This window comes from Carcharodon carcharias, chromosome 19, assembly GCF_017639515.1.
Source record: "Carcharodon carcharias isolate sCarCar2 chromosome 19, sCarCar2.pri, whole genome shotgun sequence".
NCBI classification, from domain to species: Eukaryota; Metazoa; Chordata; class Chondrichthyes; order Lamniformes; family Lamnidae; genus Carcharodon; species Carcharodon carcharias.
In genome coordinates, this window is record NC_054485.1 from 17,470,085 (window position 1) to 17,488,905 (window position 18,821).

Consider the following 18,821-nt stretch of genomic DNA (forward strand, 5'->3'; position numbering starts at 1 on the left):
TCTTGCACCCAAAATGGGATGGTCTAAAACTTGCCCACATTGAACTCCATTCGTAAACGTTTTGCCCACTCCTGTAATCCATCTATGACTTATTGTCAGTTTAATTGTGGACTTCTCTCCATTCCTACACCTGCTTTCAGGATCAGGGTTTGTCACTATACCCATATTTATTTCTCACTTTTCAACCCTTGGGCCTTTTAAAGGTATTTATATAGACCTCTGACCATGATGTACCATTTCCCTTCTACCTCTTCCATGTACCTCCCTCTTTCTCTTTTTCTACTGTCCACTTCCTATGTAATGCTGCATTTAATTACAATGTGTGTAATTAGATCGCCGATTAAAACCCAAGAATCTATAGAATCGTAGAATTATTGCAGCACAGGAGGCCATTTGACCCACCGTGCCTGCGCCAACTCTCCGAATGAGCTATTCACTTAGTGCTATTCCCCCGGCTTCTCCCCATAACCCTGCACATTCTGCCTTTTCAAATAATAATCTAATTTCCTCTTGAATGCCTTGATTGAACCCGCCTCCACCACACTCTCAGGCAGTGCATTCCAGATCTTAACCACTAGCTGCCTGAAAAAGTTTCTCCTTATGTCTCTATTGCTTCTTTTGCCAATTACCTTAAATCTGTGCCCTCTCATTCTCAATTCTCCCACCAATGGGAACAGTTTCTCCCTATCTACTCCGTCCAGGCCCCTCATGATGTTGAGTACCTCGATCAAAGCTCCTCTCAACCTTCTCTTCAAAGAAAATAGCACAACTTCTCAAATCTAATTACATAATTGAAGTTTCTCATCCCTGGAACCATTTTCATGAATCTTTTCTGCACCCTCTCTAACGCCTTCATATCTTTCCTAAAGTGTGTTCCAGAGAACTGATGCAACACTGCAGTTGAGGCTGAACCAGACTTTTATACAAGTTTAACATAACCTTTTTGCTTTTACTCTGTGCCCCTATAAATAAAGCCCAGGATACTGTATACTTTATTAACAATACATTAACACTATATATTAACAATCTTGCATAAGTAACACACTTGCTCCCCAAAAAGCTTATTTTGTATTGTCATGATTTTTGGTCACATTTTTTGTGTCCGTTGTAAATTGTAATGCCAACATTTCCCATTCAATCTTGCTGTCAACTGTTACAATGTTAACAGCAGGCTCTGGCCTATACGTGAATGTGTAGTGTGAGTTTCTGAAGCATTCTTATACCCATTCTATTGCCGTTTTGTATTTTTAAAAATATTTTATTTATCAGCTGAGGGGATTAAAAATTAATAATTTGAGATGACTCCAAGTTGATGACTGATTGAGATCAGTAACTGAGCCAAGTAAAACAGCTCCATGAAGTGACCATTTGATAAAAATGGTGATCAGTTGCATCTCTTCTTTCTACACAAGTCAGTTCACAATAAAAATAAAACAATTCAGTTCTTAATAGGAGCTAGACAGGTAACTTACTAGTTTCTGATCACAGTTAATTCATCAATAAAAGACTGGTCACATCACACTCCAGATCACAGAATGAGCACCGATCCAGTCAAAGATGAATATATTCTTAAAGGACTGTTTTAAGCACGGGTTGGTAACCAATTGCTTTAGTGTATTTTTCATCAAACCGTACTTGTCCACAAATACTAGCTTCACTGTCAGTCAAGACCCCTTTCACTATAAACGATGAATCAAAGTTTCTCTCCTGTGCTGCCATTAAAACTGATCAGCGGTGTCTCAAGACGCAGTCAGATCATAGCAACCACTATGACATCATGCTCTGATTGTGACATTTCACTTTGTGTCAGTTTTGGTAAAATTCCCACATTGAAATCAGTCCTCCTCATTCAATCAAACAACAGATAAAAAGATAAAAGCAAAAAACTGCGGATGCTGGAAATCCAAAACAAAAACAGAAACAGAAATACCCAGAAAAACTCAGCAGGTATGGCAGCATTGGCGGAGGAGAGCACAGTTGACGTTTCGAGTCCTCATGACCCTTCAACAGAACTAAGTAAAAATAGGAAAGGGGTGAAATATAAGCTGGTTGGGGAGGGAGGGGGGGTGGGGGGGGGTGTTGCTTGGGACAAGCAGCTAGTAATAGGTGGAGATAACCAAAAGCTGTCACAGACAAAAGAACAAAGAGGTGTTGAAGGTGGTGATTTATCTAAAGAAATGTGCTAATTAAGAGTAGAAAGCAGGACAGATAAGGTACAGATAGCCCTAGTGGGGGTGGGGGAATACTAAAAGGTAGAAATAAACAATGGGTGGAAATACATTTAAAAATAATGGAAGTAGGTAGGAAAAGAAAAATCTATATACATTATTGGAAAAAACAAAAAGGAGGGGGAAGAAACAGGAGGGGGGTGGGGATGGAGGAGAGAGTTCAAGATCTAAAATTGTTGAACTCAATGTTAAGTCCGGAAGGCTGTAAAGTGCCTAGTCGGAAGATGAGGTGCTGTTCTTCCAGTTTGCGTTGAGCTTCACTGGAACAATACAGCACGCCAAGGACAGACATGTGGGCAAGAGAGCAGGGTGGAGTGTTGAAATGGCAAGTGACAGGGAGGTCTGGGTAATGCTTACGGACAGACCGAAGGTGTTCTGCAAAGCGGTCACCCAGTCTGCATTTGGTCTCTCCGATGTAGCAGAAACCGCATTGGGAGCAACGAATACAGTAGACTAAGTTGAGGTAAGTGCAAGTGAAATGCTGCTTCACTTGAAAGGAGTGTTTGGGCCCTTTGACGGTGAGGAGAAAGGAAGTGAAGGGGCAGGTGTTGCATCTTCTGCGGTCACATGGGTAGGTGCCATGGGAGGGTGTTGAGGAGTAGGGGGTGATGGAAGAGTGGACCAGGGTTTCACAAAGGGAACGATCCCTAAGGAATGCCATCAGGTGGGGTGAAGGGCAGATGTGTTTGGTGGTGGTATCATGCTGGAGTTGGCGGAAATGGCGGAGGATGATCCTTTGAATGCGGAGGCTGGTGGGGTGATAAGTGAGAAAAAAGGGGACCCTATCATGTTTCTGGGGGGGGAGGAGAAGGCATGAGGGCGGATGCGCAGGAGATGGGCCGGACACGGTTGAGGGCCCTGTCAACCACCGTGGGTGGAAAACCTTGGTTAAGGAAGAAGGAGGACATGTCAGAGGAGCTGTTTTTGAAAGTGGCATCATCAGAACAGATGCAACGGAGGCGAAGGAACTGAGAGAATGGGATGGAGTCCTTACAGGAAGCGGGGTGTGAGGAGCTGTAGTCGAGGTAGCTGTGGGAGTCGGTAGGCTTGTAATGGATATTGGTGGACAGGCTATCACCAGAGATTGAGACAGAGAGGTCAAGGAAGGGAAGGGAATGGACCATGTGAAAACGATGGAGGGGTGGAGATTGGAAGCAAAGTTAATAAATTTTTGCAGGTCCCGACGAGAGCATGAAGCAGCACTGAAGTAATCATCGATGTATCGGAGAAAGAGTTGTGGGAGGGGGCCGGAGTAGGACTGGAACAAGGAATGTTCCACATACCCCATAAAGAGACAGGCATAGCTGGGGCCCATGCGGGGACCCATAGCCATATCTTTTATTTGGAGGAAGTGAGAGGAGTTAAAGGAGAAATTGTTCAGTGTGAGAACAAGTTCAGCCAGACGGAGGAGAGTAGTGGTGGATGGGGATTGTTCAGGCCTCTGTTCGAGGAAGAAGCTAAGGGCCCTCAGACCATCCCAGTGGGGGATGGAGGTGTAGAGGGATTGGACGTCCATGGTGAAGAGGAGGCGGTTGGGGCCAGGGACCTGGAAATTGTTGATGTGATGTAAGGTGTCAGTGTAATCAAGCATGTAGGCAGGAAGGGACTGGACAAGGGGAGAGAAAAGGGAGTCAAGATAGCGAGAAATGAGTTCTGTGGGGCAGGAACAGGCTGACATGATCGGTCTGCTGGGACAGTCCTGTTTGTGGATTTTGGGTAGGAGGTAGAAGCGGGCCGTCCGAGGTTGGGCGACTATCAGGTTGGAAGCTGTGGAAGCAAGATCTCCTGAGGACATGAGGTCAGTGACAGTCCTGGAAACAATGGCTTGATTTTCAGTGTGGGGTCATGGTCCAGGGAGAGGTAGGAGGAAGTGTCTGTGAGTTGAAAATAAAAAGGCTTCATTGTGGTTAACACTCATTCATTCTGTCATCAGGTAGATTATAGGCTTGCTCACAAGCCTCTGCAAGTATCTGTTCCAACATCATACTTTCTCCTATCGCAACTTGTGCTCAGTTCTTGCTAATCCTACAGGAATTTGGCCTCTGGTGTCAAGATAAAATGAAAACTGCTAGAGGAACAGAAGAGCATCTGGTGCTTTGTGATCTGTGATGTCGCTGCAGCATAGAAATATATATTTCTCTATTAGCATTTATTGCTCATTCCTAGTTGAGAAGGTGGTGGTGAGATACCTTCTTGAACCACTGGAGTCCATGTGGTGTAGGTACATCCACAACGTTGTTAGGGAGGGAGTTCCAGGATTTTGAACCAGAGACAGATATAGGATTAAATTTTAAGAGTTAAGACAAACAACTGGAGGAATGTCTTTATTCACAGAGTTGAGTAGAGTGGACTTGAATTTAAGGAATTAACCTTTGAGGCATGAAATGTGGCTGGAATTTGTCACCGTAATGTTGGCCCTGCCCTCTGGCTGAAAAGTCAGGAGTGAGACCATCTCTGCAAGGCCAGGCAGCCTCGAGCTGATTTAAAGACCATCTGGATGTTAAGTGGTTAAGGTAGTGGCTCCACCACCGTCCAGGAGGATGTCCTGCCTCTGAGAGCTGCTGCCCAATCAGATAGCTGGCAGCTAGCTCTCCAGTGCCAGTGGCGCCATCGGGAGTGGTGGCCCATGCTGGGACTGCAGCCAGCCCAACATGAAGAGCAGCCTGGAGGCCGGGCTCAATAGTGTGTGCAAGGACGGCTTTGCTGGGATCAGCCAAGCAGACCTGGATAAGGGGGGGAGTGAGGTGCCACAATTGCGAAGCCAGGCTGAGGTTAAATGAATGCAGGGATGGTAATTATCAATGTGGTGGGGGTGGGGTGGGGACTGACCTCCATTGGGTACAACTGATGGAACTGCCTACACCCACCACCCCACAAACCAAGTCTGCAGCCAGAGGAAGGAAGGAAGCCCTTAAGTGTCTATCAATTAGCCACTCAAGGGTCTCAATTGGCCCAAAGGCAGGCGAGCCATCTGCCACCTACCCCATCGCTGGTTTAAAAAAAACAATTGGAGGTGGGTAGGCGAGGGTAAACCATCCCCCACCATGCCAACTGATTTTACACAACCTTCCACCTCCCTCCCGAGCCTGCCCACTCCCCGGGGTTGGGGGGGCACATAACATTCCAGCCTATGTCAACATTCAACGTTTAATTTGTTGTTTTTGAATTCAGTCACAGAATGTGAGCATTGCTGGCAAGACCATTATTGTCCATCACTAATTGCCCTTGAGAAGGTGATGGTGAGCCACCTTCTTCAATCAATGCAGCTTTGTGGTCCAGCTACAATCACCCTGCAGTTGGGGATGAAGCTCCAGGATTTTGACCCAGTGATAACGAAGCATATTTCCAAATCACAATGGTGTGTCCCTTGGAAGGGAACTAGCAGGCGGTGGTGTTCCCAAGTGTCTGTCAGCCTTCTCCTGTTGGATGGTTGAGTGGGTTTGCGACTGCTGTTGAAGGGGCCTTGGCGAGTTGCAGTACAACTTGTAGATGGTACACAATGCAGCCACCGGTGGAAGGAATGAATGTTTAGCAGCTCGCTTCCTGCCTCAGCTTTTTAAATTAATGGGCCCTGCACCTCCCCTAAGCTACTTGGCCAGTCACTACATGATCTCGTGCAGCCAGTTGCTGGATGACCAAACTGAAGCAACACCTGCTTCCAGTGCCACCACTGGGACCTGCGACCTTGCAACATAATTCAGCTGTATTTCAATTTGAACCTCTCCTGGCATAGGCAACACACCTCTTGTCCTGCTTCTCCCTCTGATCTACTATCGGTTACAAAGCCCTGTCATCACAATGCTTTCTAATCACATTTACCTCACTACTTTGTGTCCCAAACAGAAGAGATTCGTGTAGGAAGGGAAGATGTCATTCGCTTTCAGTCATTCTAACACTCCACATAAGTAAATTCAACAAAAGCACCAACAGCAATTTTCTTGCTTATTCTAAAACAACTTCTATCTCTGTCCCAGAACATATGAAATTTAATTCCCTCCTGTCACTCAACGGCTGATGTAATGAAACATATTTAGCACAAAGGTTGTAATTTGATTTCAATACAACCCCCACAATTTCAACTGTCAAAGATTAAGCAATATGTTCCTAAGCATGAAGCACTTTTGGCAATGTTCTTACGAAGCAGGGTTAAGGGATCCTGAAAATAAGAAGGATGTTAATGAATCTATGGTAAACAATGGCAGATTCTTCCTTTCATTTGGATCTTAGATGTCTGCTGTCTTTGAGTTTTTAAGCTGTTAAATCTGTCTGCTGTTGGCTGGATCAGATGATTCACATCAGCACACAAGTCATCACAGCAGGCAAGCTATTTGAATCCAAAATTTAAATCAAAAACATTTGCTAAAAGCATAAGGATTATCCTCTAGGATATGCATCACCAAAATATGCACTGCAGGCTTCCTTGCGTCATGAATCTGTCATCAGTCCAGTGAGAAACACTGGAAATTTCTTCCCCATCTCCTCCAGTTGAGTCAGTATCAGACTAACGCCTATATACCACCAACATTTTTTTTAAATTCTGAAAGTGTTTTACAATGTAATAATGACCAAGTAATTTTTTTTTTGTAATGTTAATTGGGAGATAAATATTGGCCTGGATAAATATCGGGGATAACTCCCCAGCTCTTCTTCGAAATAGTGCCCTGGGATCTTTTACATCCACCCGAACAGGCAGATGGGATCTTGGTTTAACATCCCATCCAAAAAGATGGCCCCCTCCAACAGTGTGGTGCACTGCAGTGTCAGCCTGGGTTTTTCACGTGCTCAAGCCAAGGACCTTGTGGTTCAGAAGCAAGAGTGCTACCAACTAAGCCGCAGTTGACATCCCTTCCATAAGGACACCTGAGGGTCATTAGTGCCGTCTACTGGACTTACCACCCTCCTCCACCCTCTCCCCCTCCGGTTCGCCCCAGAGCCACTGGTAACCAGGCCAATGCTAGGAAACTCCTGTGGCGCAAGGACAATGAAGTTGCCAGCGATGTGACAGACAGTGGGAAGCTAAATACCAGTTGAGTGGCGAGACAAGAGTAGGCCTCACCATGTGAACCTCCCATCATTCTCACCTGTGATGAACCGGAGAAAGGAGGATCCCAGGCGTAGTTTCAATGGGGCCAGATTTCTAATTGCCAGCCGGGTCAGGAACAGCTGCGGTCCCAGAGGGTATCTTTGGATTCTAGACTCCAATTTTCAAAGTGAGGCTGGGGTAGAACGAACAGGGAGCCCGCTCACCTCCAATTAACGGCTCATTAGGACCCTTGAGGAACTTGTTAACAGGCCAGAGAGGGCGAGAATGCAATTTTCAAAAGAGATTTTGGCGAACCTGAACAGTCTGCTGCACATTAGTATCGGGTCCATGGTGGGGTCGAAGGAACGTTTATTATTGGGCATTGAAAATTATTGGGCCCCTGGACCTTGCACCAGATCACACTCATTACCTCGTTTGGATGCCTTCTAATGCTTTTGTACTGTGGCTTTCTAAGGAGCTGTCTGCTGTCTTTGGCAAAGCAACATGGCTGCTATCTGCCTTTCCCACTCACTCTCTCAGGCAACTCCTGCTTCCTGGACACAGTTGGTGCCATTAATTGGGCGCCAAGCTTGCTACTGGCCGGTTTAGTGACATTTGAATTTCAAAATCTACCTACTGTCAGGAAGGACGCTGGCTAAATTTTCTGACTATGCACCTATTGGTTCACTCCCATTGTTAGTCACCCATCAAAGGGAGTCATAACGCCGATGTCAGTGGCAGCCTGACTGCCCGACATGGTGCCACGGGCATGCCTCCTGTATGTGGCCAATCAACACTGGCTGTGCAGGCGTTACCCTCTACCTAACTGGTTTCTTGCATAGAGAAACTGTCATGCATCTGAGATACCTGGGCACCTCCATCACCACTTCCTTCATCCAATTCCTCTATATCGCTTCCTTTCGGACTGCTGCATTATTCTGTGCTGCATCTGGTCTGGTGCCTAGCTTTTAAAGATGACGCCATCAATCAGTGGTCCTGAACCTTGCCCCTGCCCTTACTATTTCACTGGATGCCTGCCCACCTCTGATAATATGGAATTTCAATTCTAATAATAAAGAAAAATCTGCAATTAAAAGCTAGTCTCAGTAATGGTGACTATGAAACTATCATCAATTGTCAGAAAAAGCCGTATTTTAGAGAAGGAAATCTGCCATCCTTACCTGGTCTGGCTTATATGTAACTCTAGACCCACAGCAATGTGGTTGACCTTTAACTGCCCTCTGAACTGGCCCAGCAAGTCACACAGTTGTATCAAACAGCTACGAAGTCTCAAAGGAATGAAACCAGTCGGGCCACCAGGCATCAACCTGGGCATTCACTGTCGCTGGGCCAAAATCCTGGAGTTCCCTTCCCAACAGCAATGTGGGTGCACCCACACGACATGAACTGCAGCATTTCAAAAGGGTAGCTCACTATCACCTAGCCAGCAAAACCCACACCATGAACAAATATTTTTAAAATCCCATGTGTAACTCCACCTGCGAAACTACATACTTTCAGCCCGGATGGTGAGAGTTGCATAAAACCCACTCCAACCAGTCTGAAGTTGCCTGTCAGAATCATAGTTGTAGTTTTACTTTACAAATTTTACTTCAACGGCATTTTGCAATCATGTTAAAGTGACAGGAAAATATTGCCTTGGTTATTTCTGGCACTGCGCAATCAGTAACACTCTGTGGCTGCCTCATTCCTCCTTAACCTGTTCTGCACATTGCACCACATGGACATGGAAACAGTAAATTCATATTGGTGGGAAAGATTCAATACTTGCAGCCCAGATAAACTGCAGAAGACTTTCTATTCTGCAGAAGGATTAAAAGACTTTCATCCTGCCAGGGTGCATGATATTACTCGATATAATTATAATATTATTCTCTTTGGTTTATCTGCACAGATCGGAATCCTGAAGAGACACGTTTGCAGTAAGTAATATAAAAATAGATCCATTTACATCAGTTCAAAGACAATTCTACACCTTCCCTGTGTAATTGCATGCGTTGCAATGTTTTACCGCCATCCCTGAACCCAGAGGGTGTGGGGGGAGGATGGTGGTGGTACTGGTCCAAAAATTCAGAGAGCCAAGCTAATCCTCTGAGGGCACAGGTCTAAATCCCACTGCAGCAGCTGGAGGCATTTAAGTCCAATTCATAAAATCTGGTCCAGAATCTTCCATTCAGTGTGCGGGGGTGGGCCCCGCATGCCGACATGTAAAACGACGCACAGTGTCGTCGGGTGTGCATCCCAACGTCACCGCGCGTCATTCCGATCCCCAGTTTGGCGGGCGGGCGGGCACCGGAGTCGGCTGTGCGCCCGCCGAACTGTCAAAGACCCATCGAGGCCATTAATCAACTAATTAAGGCCCTTGTCAGGGCTGCTCGTCCAACCTTAAGGTCGGTCGGGCAGGTGAAGAGCCCAGGCGGCCTTCGCATTTTTCATGGAACCTCATCCACGGGCGGGACGAGTTTTCATGAAGGGGTTATTAATTTACATGAAATGTTTCATGTAAATTCGTAAACATGTCCCATGTCATGTGACAACGTCACATGCGGGGACATGTCTGAATCATTTTTTTTTATTCCTCACATTTTTATAGCTTTTCTTAATCTTCTTGAGGCAGCTCCGTGCCTCGGGGAGATTTCCGCGCTCTTTCATGTGCATGCCTCCTTCCTACCCCTGCCTGCACAGGTAGCACTGGGCACTTCCGGGCGCAGGTCACGCTGGGCAGGTCTTAACTGGCCCACCCACTTAAAATGGCGGCACGCAGCTGATCACGGGCAGTGATTGGCTGCGTTTCCACCCGCTCCCGCCCAGCCCGCCCGGCGGGGAGAAAATTCTCCCCTCCCCACCACCCACCCCACCACTTAACCTTCCCCTGCAATCATGCATGTGACTTGTTCTCTTTTCATGATTCACCAATCAGTTCACCAACCGCGGAAAGGTCCTAGTAAAATGATAATGCCCATTGTTGGCATTGGTTACAAATATCATACGATATAATGCAGTGTTACTGTGTGTGCCCTATAGGTGACCTCATCCTGACTATTAAACAAACCAGAGAGTACAAATTTTACTTCAACAGCATTGTACAATCTTGTTAATCTGATTGGAAAATATTCCATTGTTACTTACAGCACTGTGGAGCTGATAACACTGGTTTCGGTGACTGCCTCATCCCTCATTAACTTGTTCTGCATGTTGCACCTATGGATACTGGTAACAGTAAATTCATATTTGTGGGAAAGATTCAATTCTTGCAACCCAGATAAACTGCAGAAAATCTTGGACGTTCTCTAGCAGAGTTAGAAGACTCTCATACCTGGGCGGGTGCATATAATTATCAATATAAATATAATTATTTCATACAAGGGTGTGATTGGATTCTATTTTATCAGTAAGCTCAGATTGTAGAAAGATCAACTGATCCCTGAGTAGCAAAGTGGAATGATTGAACAACATAGGTCTTCACTGTCAGTGAGGATCATTAGAGGTCTCTGTGTGACACAACTTTTAAGAGGCCAGAGGATAAAGACTGAGTGGTTCGCAATTGTATCTGTTTTCTTGATCAGCAAGTCTGAAGACTCTGCCGATTGCTGCTTCTCACTACAATATATTTTCAATATCTACTATGCATCATAACTGTATTATAGTATTTCAATACCTCAATAACATCGTCGACCTGAATTTTCAGACCGGCAGGTGGGCACAATTGGTGGGCTCGGGATCGGCCAGAAGCAGACCGCCAACCACGGTCGACCCTCGACTGCGTGCCGGAAAGCTCATCACTATCTGGGGGGGTGGGGGCAGGAAGTGGGCAGTGGGCAGGTGATGATGTCAACACAGGTGCCGGCCAGCGCCGACAGAAGGCTCCCTGAAGGCAGGGAGCTGCCTCGGGGAGGCTGAAGACACGAAACAGCAAGAATAAAGGTTTCAAAAGCCAAAAGAAAGTGTCCGTGCATCATAATCAATCAGTTGAAAATTTAGCCTTTGAGAATGCTGTCCATGGCACTATTTTATCATGGAAATCTCATCCCCTCCACATGGATGAGGTTTGTTGAAAAATGCAAAGGCCGTCTGGCTGCTTCACCCCTCCACCAGCCATAAGGTTGGACAGGCTATGTAAAATGACAGACAATTGTGCCATTGCAGGGCTTAACTGCCCTCTTAATTGTTGGTGGACGCGCTTCCAATTTTGGCGTTGGAAATCAGGACCCCCCCCGCAAGATGTCATCTCACGCGATTTCACATCCAATCAGGTCAGGCCCACACCCGCCCAATCAGCGTAAAATTCTGCCCATGAAAGCACCAAGATAGAGTGAGGTAATCGGTAAGCAGACAAAAGGACAAGATTGAAGTCATTGGAAAAGACTCTTGAGAATCGTGTGCAGGGTAAAACAGGTTACTGATTCACCATGAGCCCATTACACACTCCTGTCCTGGCAATTTCACCAAACAAAACCTGCCCACAGTAAACTTCCATTAGCAACAAAAGAAACAGAATTCCAACCATGATTTCACCCTCTGTTCGCAAGATAATTATGGATGACAAAGGCTATCTAGCCCAGCTCATCTCATCCATCCCAGAATGACAAATAAACATTAGGAGCAGGTGTAGGCCATTCGGTCCTTTGAGCCTGCTCCACCTTTTGATAACATTGCCGACGTTATACCGGTGACTACAACTCAAAGGTCTTTAATTGGCTGTAATGCAATTTGAGACTTGGGAAAGGTGCTGTATAGATGTAAGTTTAGTCTTTCTTTCATTATACTTGCATGCAGTAGGCAGAGTGACAGTAGCAATGGTGAAATTGGAGGCCCAATGCTTATTCTCTAAGGATAATTAATCACAGAGCAATCAACTTATGTTAGGAAAGTGGCTAAAAAGAAATCATTACACTTACAAAACAATTCAACTCTTGTAGCTAATACAACCTTACCATTCTGACTTTTTGGCGCCCACGATATTCCATAAATGGCAACTGTCCCTTTTACGCTAATGACACTATCCCCAGGATTTGTCCATCAGACTTACCCCAGTAGCTCGGGAAAAATGTCAGTTGAATTGTTGATCTGAATTTTTCAGAGAAGACTGATACATGGTACAAAAATTCAATGCGGCCTTAACTCAAGAACTGGATTGCCTCCACTTCCCCCATGAGCTGTCATAGAAATTGTATTGTACGCTGTGAATTTACAACCTAAAATGGAAACCTGTAATTAATAAATGAGAAACTCCAACAAAAAAAAAAGGGTGCAAAAGCAATATCCTGAGAGAAATCATTTCTAGAACATGTAAGTCATAGGGCTGGATTTTGCTATCGGTAAGCGGAGGTGGGGCCTGCTCGCCAATGCATAAAATGACGCACGGTGACATTGGACAGAACCCCTAACGTCACCCCGCCCAATTTAAATTTTCAGGAAGGTGGGGGCGCAGCAAAATCAGCTGCGCACCCGCCGACCTGTCAATGGCCAATTGAGGCCATCGACAGGTCAATTAAAGTAATTAGTGGACCTGCCCGTCCAACCTTAAGGTTGGCAGGTCAGCCAGGAGCCCCGGCGGCAACTAGAAAAAACGTGAAACCTCACCCACCGGCGGGATGAGGTTTCATGTAGGGCTTTAAAAAGTTTAATAAAATTGTCATGGAAATGATGAACATGTCCCAACTCATGTGACATTGTCACATGAGGGGACATGTAAGGGCATTTTTTTTTCTATTTTTAATATTGTTGACAACAGAGCCAATCTCCCTGAGGCAGCACTTAGCCTCAGGGAGACGAGTGGGCTCTTTCGTGCACAGCGCTTCCCTGTGGACATCACGCTGGGCTGGCCTTAATTGGCCCGCCCATGTAAAATGGCGCCGCGATCAGGGGCACCAATCGGAAGCGCACCTGCACATGCCCACCCGTCAATGTCCCCCCACCAACGGGGGGAAAATTCTGCCCATAGGATTGGGTTTCTATAAAAACCCTTTATGATAAAAGCCCTTTATGCTGTTTCTCTGGGACTTCAATGGACTTTTCTGCCAAAGTTACAATAGATGATCGGGAATCCTCACCACCAGAGAAATTTTAACCCCACAGTGTGACCACGTTTTGCTAGATTTTAAACAGGGTGGGTACAGGGTGGGGTGAACCTTGAGTGGAGTGAACTTTGGATGATGTAGAGAACTGTAAATTCTTTCTTTAAGCCATCCCTTTGTAACAAACCAGGATTTAATCTCCAGGCTTTGCAAGAGTAATAAAATAGTTGATAGTAATTCAACACCCTGTTGCCTACTGCTTGGTGTTTTTAGTTCCTTACATTAACTTTGATGAGTCCCAAGGTTCTCAAGCCTCTGGTACGCCAACACAGCTTTTCATTAGACTTGTGTCTACATTAGGGCACAATGAAAATTTAGACTGCTAGTTATACGGTGGTTTAAATTCAAAAGAGAATTTTGAGAGGTGTAGAGTAGTTAATTTTTCAACCTTAAAAATGACATCCTCACCCCACACCACCCCCACCACCCCAACCTCCCCTCGAAACCTCCAAAACTTCCCAACCTCACCCCCACCCCCCCAAACCTGCCAACCAACACCACCCCCACCCCCACACCCACCCCAGGGGAGCAGGCCCAGGGTTGGAACAGGCCCGGGGGAGCTGTCACTGAGCCTCACACTAGGCTGGACCCGGCTGTCATCCACATACAAAGCAAGAACCACTCCCAGGGAAACTGGAACCTCGCTTCTATGATACTCGAGTTATCTTGAGCAAGGTTAATGAGTGCTGTGTCAGTGTGTCTGGGGAGGGAAGAGCAGCAGAGAGTGGTCCTTCCCTTCCTCCCCTTTCTCTCACCCTCCCTCTTTCCTTTCCATAACTCTCCAACAAAGAAACAATGTGAGCTGTCGAAATATACAAAACAAGAGAGCTTTTCTTGCAATCTGGGTTGCAAGTATCGAATCTTTTGCCCACAATATGAATTTACTGTTATTGTGTACACATGGTGCAATGTACAGAACATGTTAATGAGGCAGTCACTGAAATTAATGTTACTGTCTGTAATAATTAATGGGATATTTTCCTGCCAAGTTAACTGTCATGAAGCTATTAATGTATATAATATTTTGGAAAATATTTTTCTTTTAAAATAGAGGTTTAATCTGTGGGTGTGTCTTAATTGGATTAAAACCAGCTAGTCTGGGTGCTTTGATGTGTACTAGTTTTGATATGTAAGAAAGGTAGTGTGTATTTGCATTTTTTGTATAAACCAGTCAAGAAGTGTGGTAAAAACAGACACCTATCTAGCAGTTATCAAGCAATATGTTTATATTACTAATAAAATTGGGACAATGAAAGGGGTTTTATTGTTACAGATGTTTAGTTCAGAGGTTGTTGATACAATCAGAATTAACATTCAATGAGCAGTGGTAGGTATGAGACAACCGTTTTGGGTATGTAGAGCAGAGGCAATGTGAGATCAAAAGGCAGCTGCAAGCCCCTAACTGTCTCCACAGGAACCAACGTGACAAGAACCTCATTTTGAATTCGTGGTGAAAATGCTTTGCCTGATGTTTGGTTAAGTCTATGGGTTGCTGTGTCAATAATCATATGTCAATAACCGGGTGTCAATAACCGTGTGTGCATAACCATCTGTCAATAAGCATGTGTCAATAACCGGGTGTCAACAACCGTGGGTCAATAACCCTGTGTCAATAGCCCTGTGTCAATGAGAGTGTGTCAATAACTGTGTGTCAATAACCGGGTGTCATTAACCGGGTGTCATTAACCGGGTGTCATTAACCGGGTGTCATTAACCGGGTGTCATTAACCAGGAATCAATAATGGAGATTAGTTTGGGAATTTGTTAAAAGTTATGATAGTAATCACTTAAATCCATGTGTATATATATTTTAACATGTGTAAATTAATAAAATGTTTCATTTAGTTTAATGTAAAACCTCAAGAATTGGTGGTCTGATTCCTTAATTTAGAGTCGCATCTCAAACATAACACTTAAAATGATAGAGTTTCCCTCTGGGATTTTTTAAAAACTCCGCTTTACCAACTGCATCGGTCCTAACAATTGGGGGCTGTGCCGGGATAAATTATATTTCTAATTCCTCGATTGGTTAGGAATTGGTGAATCTTAAGCTTACGAATATGAGGGGCATGAACAGTTTGTCTGACTGCTTGGTTCGCAGAACTCTTTAAGTTTTGTCTTTCTGGCAGTAGCGATCGGCATGGATTATTGGTATATCATCAACGTGTCAAACTCCAGATATAACTATGGGGAGGATTGGGAAGATTTAAACTCCCATTCTGGCCCCTGGAGAATTTGTGAAGGTAAAAATGCTTGCAATTTGAATTCAGGAGTTGGTGAGGCATTTTAGAAGTGGTGCAAGTGCAAGATGGCTTTGGCAATTGCTAAGACTTATCTGGGAGTAGAAGAGATAACTCTGATTGGGTTGGAGAGAATAACCAAAAGTAAGTTAACAGAGTTGGCTGATGAGTTACAATTGGGGTTACCTGCAGGGGCTACAAAATCAGATATAGTTAAAAGTATAGCACAGCATCAACAGTGGAAGTGAAACCTGACACTAGTGAGTCACATCTGGAGGTAGTGAGACTTCAGTTGCAAATGAAGCAGCTTGAATTTGAACAAGCAAAAGAACTGAAAAAGCTCGAATTGGAAGCAAGGGAATTAGAAATTTTGAATATGGAGGAGGAGGAAAGAGAAGGAGGGAGAATTCCAACTGAAAATGTTGGCAGTTAGAAAAGAAATGTCAGTAGATGAGAAAGGATTTATCTCTACAGTAGAACCCAGTGGGGATGTTTAAATTTGTACAAGCTCTTCCAAAGTTTGAGAAAACAGATCTTGAAGCATTCTTTATGTCATTTGAGAAGCTAGCTAAACAGATGAAATGACCAGAAGAAAACTTGATATTATTATTACAGTTTAAGTTGTTAGGTAGGGCACCTGAGGTATATGCTTCACCTTCAGTAGAAATATCGGTGAATTATGATGTGGTGACAAAAACTATTTTGAGTACATATGAGTTGGTTCCTGAGGCATACAGGTAGAAATTTAGGAATATAAGAAAACAGCCTAGGCAAACTTATATTCAGTTTGAAAGAGTAAAACAAAGTTATTTTGACCAATAGATACAGGCGTTAAAAATAGAGACAACATATGCAGGTCTTAGGGAAGTCATTCTTTTGGAAGTATTTAAAGATTCAATCCCTTCGGCAGTGAGAACTCTTGTGGAGGAACAGAGGGTTGATTCTGTAAGACAAGCAGCAGAGATAGCTGATGATTATGAGTTAGTTCATAGAGCTAAGCTGTTTTTTGTCATGCTTTCAAATTGGAAAAAGATTAAAAAAAAGTGGGAAGGTGAAAGGAAAGCAGGTAGTCAGGGAAGAGAGGGAGTAGCTGGAAGTTCCCAGGAAATTGTTCTCAGAACAAAAAGGAAGGTGCTGAAGGTAGAAGTGATATTCAAAGATGGAGGTGTTTTCATTGTAATAAAGTGGGGCACACAAAGTCAGTGTGTTGGAGGTTGCAGGAAAAATCTGTAGGAATTATTGGGATTCATAAAAGCTCTGGAATTAAAAATACTGTGGGTTCTGAAGTTCAGGCACAGGAGAAACCAGTGGTTTGTGTACAGGTGAAACAGGGAGAATCCATGAAAGGTAAAGAAGTGGGAGTGTGTTCACAGTTTACTCAACAGAATTCTGGGGAGCAGGTTGTAGAAATGTTCGAAGATTTTGTATGTGAAGGGAAAGTCTTTCCATGTGTACAGGGTGGAGTAGGTAAATGTGTTAACATTTTAAGAGACACGGGAGCTAGTTAATCCTTAATTTTGTGGGATAGTGACATTTGTTGTTCAGAGGGAGTATTGCAGGAACAGGTGTAAGTGAGGTTCATGGAGATGCTAAATCTATTCCATTGGGGAAGGGAAATTTAAAGAGCAAATGGAAGACAGGTGAACTTATAGTTGGAGTGGTAGAAATATTGCCCATTGCAGGGGTTCAATTTATTCTGGGTAATGATATAGCTGGATCGCAAATGCGGGTGATGCTTATGGTAATTGAGCAGCCTTTAGAAGTGTTTTCAACAGAAGTGCTACAGAAGGAACAACCTGAATTGTTTCCTGATTGTGTTATAACGAGATCAAAGGACCTTAGGGTAGGACAAAATAAACAAGATGAGCACGCAGTTCAAAAGCAAGAAGAAGGTATCGAAATCCAATTAGCTGGCACAGTATTTGATAACATTGTTCAGGAGGAAGGAATGCAGGACAGTTCAGTTGAGGTTTGCGGAGTTACAGAAAAATGATTTGCAATTAAAACGGTTGTATCAGAAAGCGTATTCAGAAACCGAAGCAAAATGTATTCCAGTATGTTATTATCTTCGGGCAGGTATTCTGATGAGAAAGGGCAGTCAGATCATGTCTCAGCAAATTAAAGATGGAGAGAGGTGCATCAGATTGTAATCCCATTAGGATACAGAAATGAGATTCTGAAGATGTCTCATGAAGTTCCAATGGGGGGACATTTAGGGATTAGAAGAACACAGGAAAAGATACAGAGGTGTTTTTTTGGCCAGGATTGCATAGGGATGTGGTCAAATTCTGTAGAACCTGTCATATCTGTCAAGTAACAGGAAAATCACAGCAGTGATTAAGCTGGCGCCTTTAATCCCAATACCAGCCTTTGAAGAACCTTTTACCAGGGTCATGATTGATTGTGTAGGACCCCTCCCGAAGACTAAAAGTGAAAACCAGTATTTATTAACAATAATGGATGTGTCTACTCGGTTTCCTGAAGCGATACCTTTACAAGATATGGTTTATCTAAAGAAAAACAATCAAATCAGGGGTCAAATTTCATGTCACAGCTGTTTAAGGAAGTAATGAACATTTTGGAGATAAAACAGTTTAAGTCAACATCCGGAGTCACAAAACAAAAACAGAATTACCTGGAAAAACTCAGCAGATTTGGCAGCATCGGCGGAGAAGAAAAGAGTTGATGTTTCGAGTCCTCATGACCCTTCGACAGTTCGGTCAAAGGGTCATGAGGACTCGAAACGTCAACTCTTTTCTTCTCCGCCGATGCTGCCAGACCTGCTGAGTTTTTCCAGGTAATTCTGTTTGTGTTTTGGATTTCCAGCATCCGCAGTTTTTATCTCCGGAGTCACAAGGAGCTTTGGAAAGATGGCATCACACTTTAAAAACTATGATAAGAGCATACTGTCAGGATTATGCACAGGATTGGGATACAATTATTCCATACTTGTTATTTGCTAAAAGAGATGCTGCTAAGCATAAACTAGTTCAAAAGGGCTAAAACCAGTGTATGGTCATGAGGTAAGGGGATCACTGAAATTGATTCATGAGAAATTGGTGGGTCAAAATTCAGAAACTACTCTCCAGGATTACTTATCAAATTTCAGGGAAAGATTGAACACAGCGTGTGAGTTGGCTAGGACACATTTAAAAATACCACAGCAAGTGATGAAAGTGAAAGCAGGTAAAAAGGCTAAACTTCGCATATATGTTTCTGCAGAGAAAGGACA

The 18,821-nt window shown here is 44.1% G+C and overlaps 1 protein-coding gene across 11 annotated transcripts in view; it reads right to left on the reverse strand.

The window, feature by feature from the left end:
* LOC121291456 (F-box only protein 39-like) overlaps positions 1-18,821 on the reverse strand; it is a 114,815-nt gene that overhangs the window by 36,052 nt on the left and 59,942 nt on the right. Inside the window, exon 2 of one of the 11 annotated variants that reach the window (XM_041212653.1) lies at positions 12,302-12,467. The exons of 9 other annotated variants lie outside the window; for them this stretch is intronic. The gene's annotated coding sequence lies outside the window, so the exon portion shown is untranslated. Of the gene's footprint in view, positions 1-8,432; positions 8,453-12,301; positions 12,468-18,821 lie in introns of those variants that run through there. One more of the 11 variants, XM_041212656.1, reaches the window with a different exon arrangement.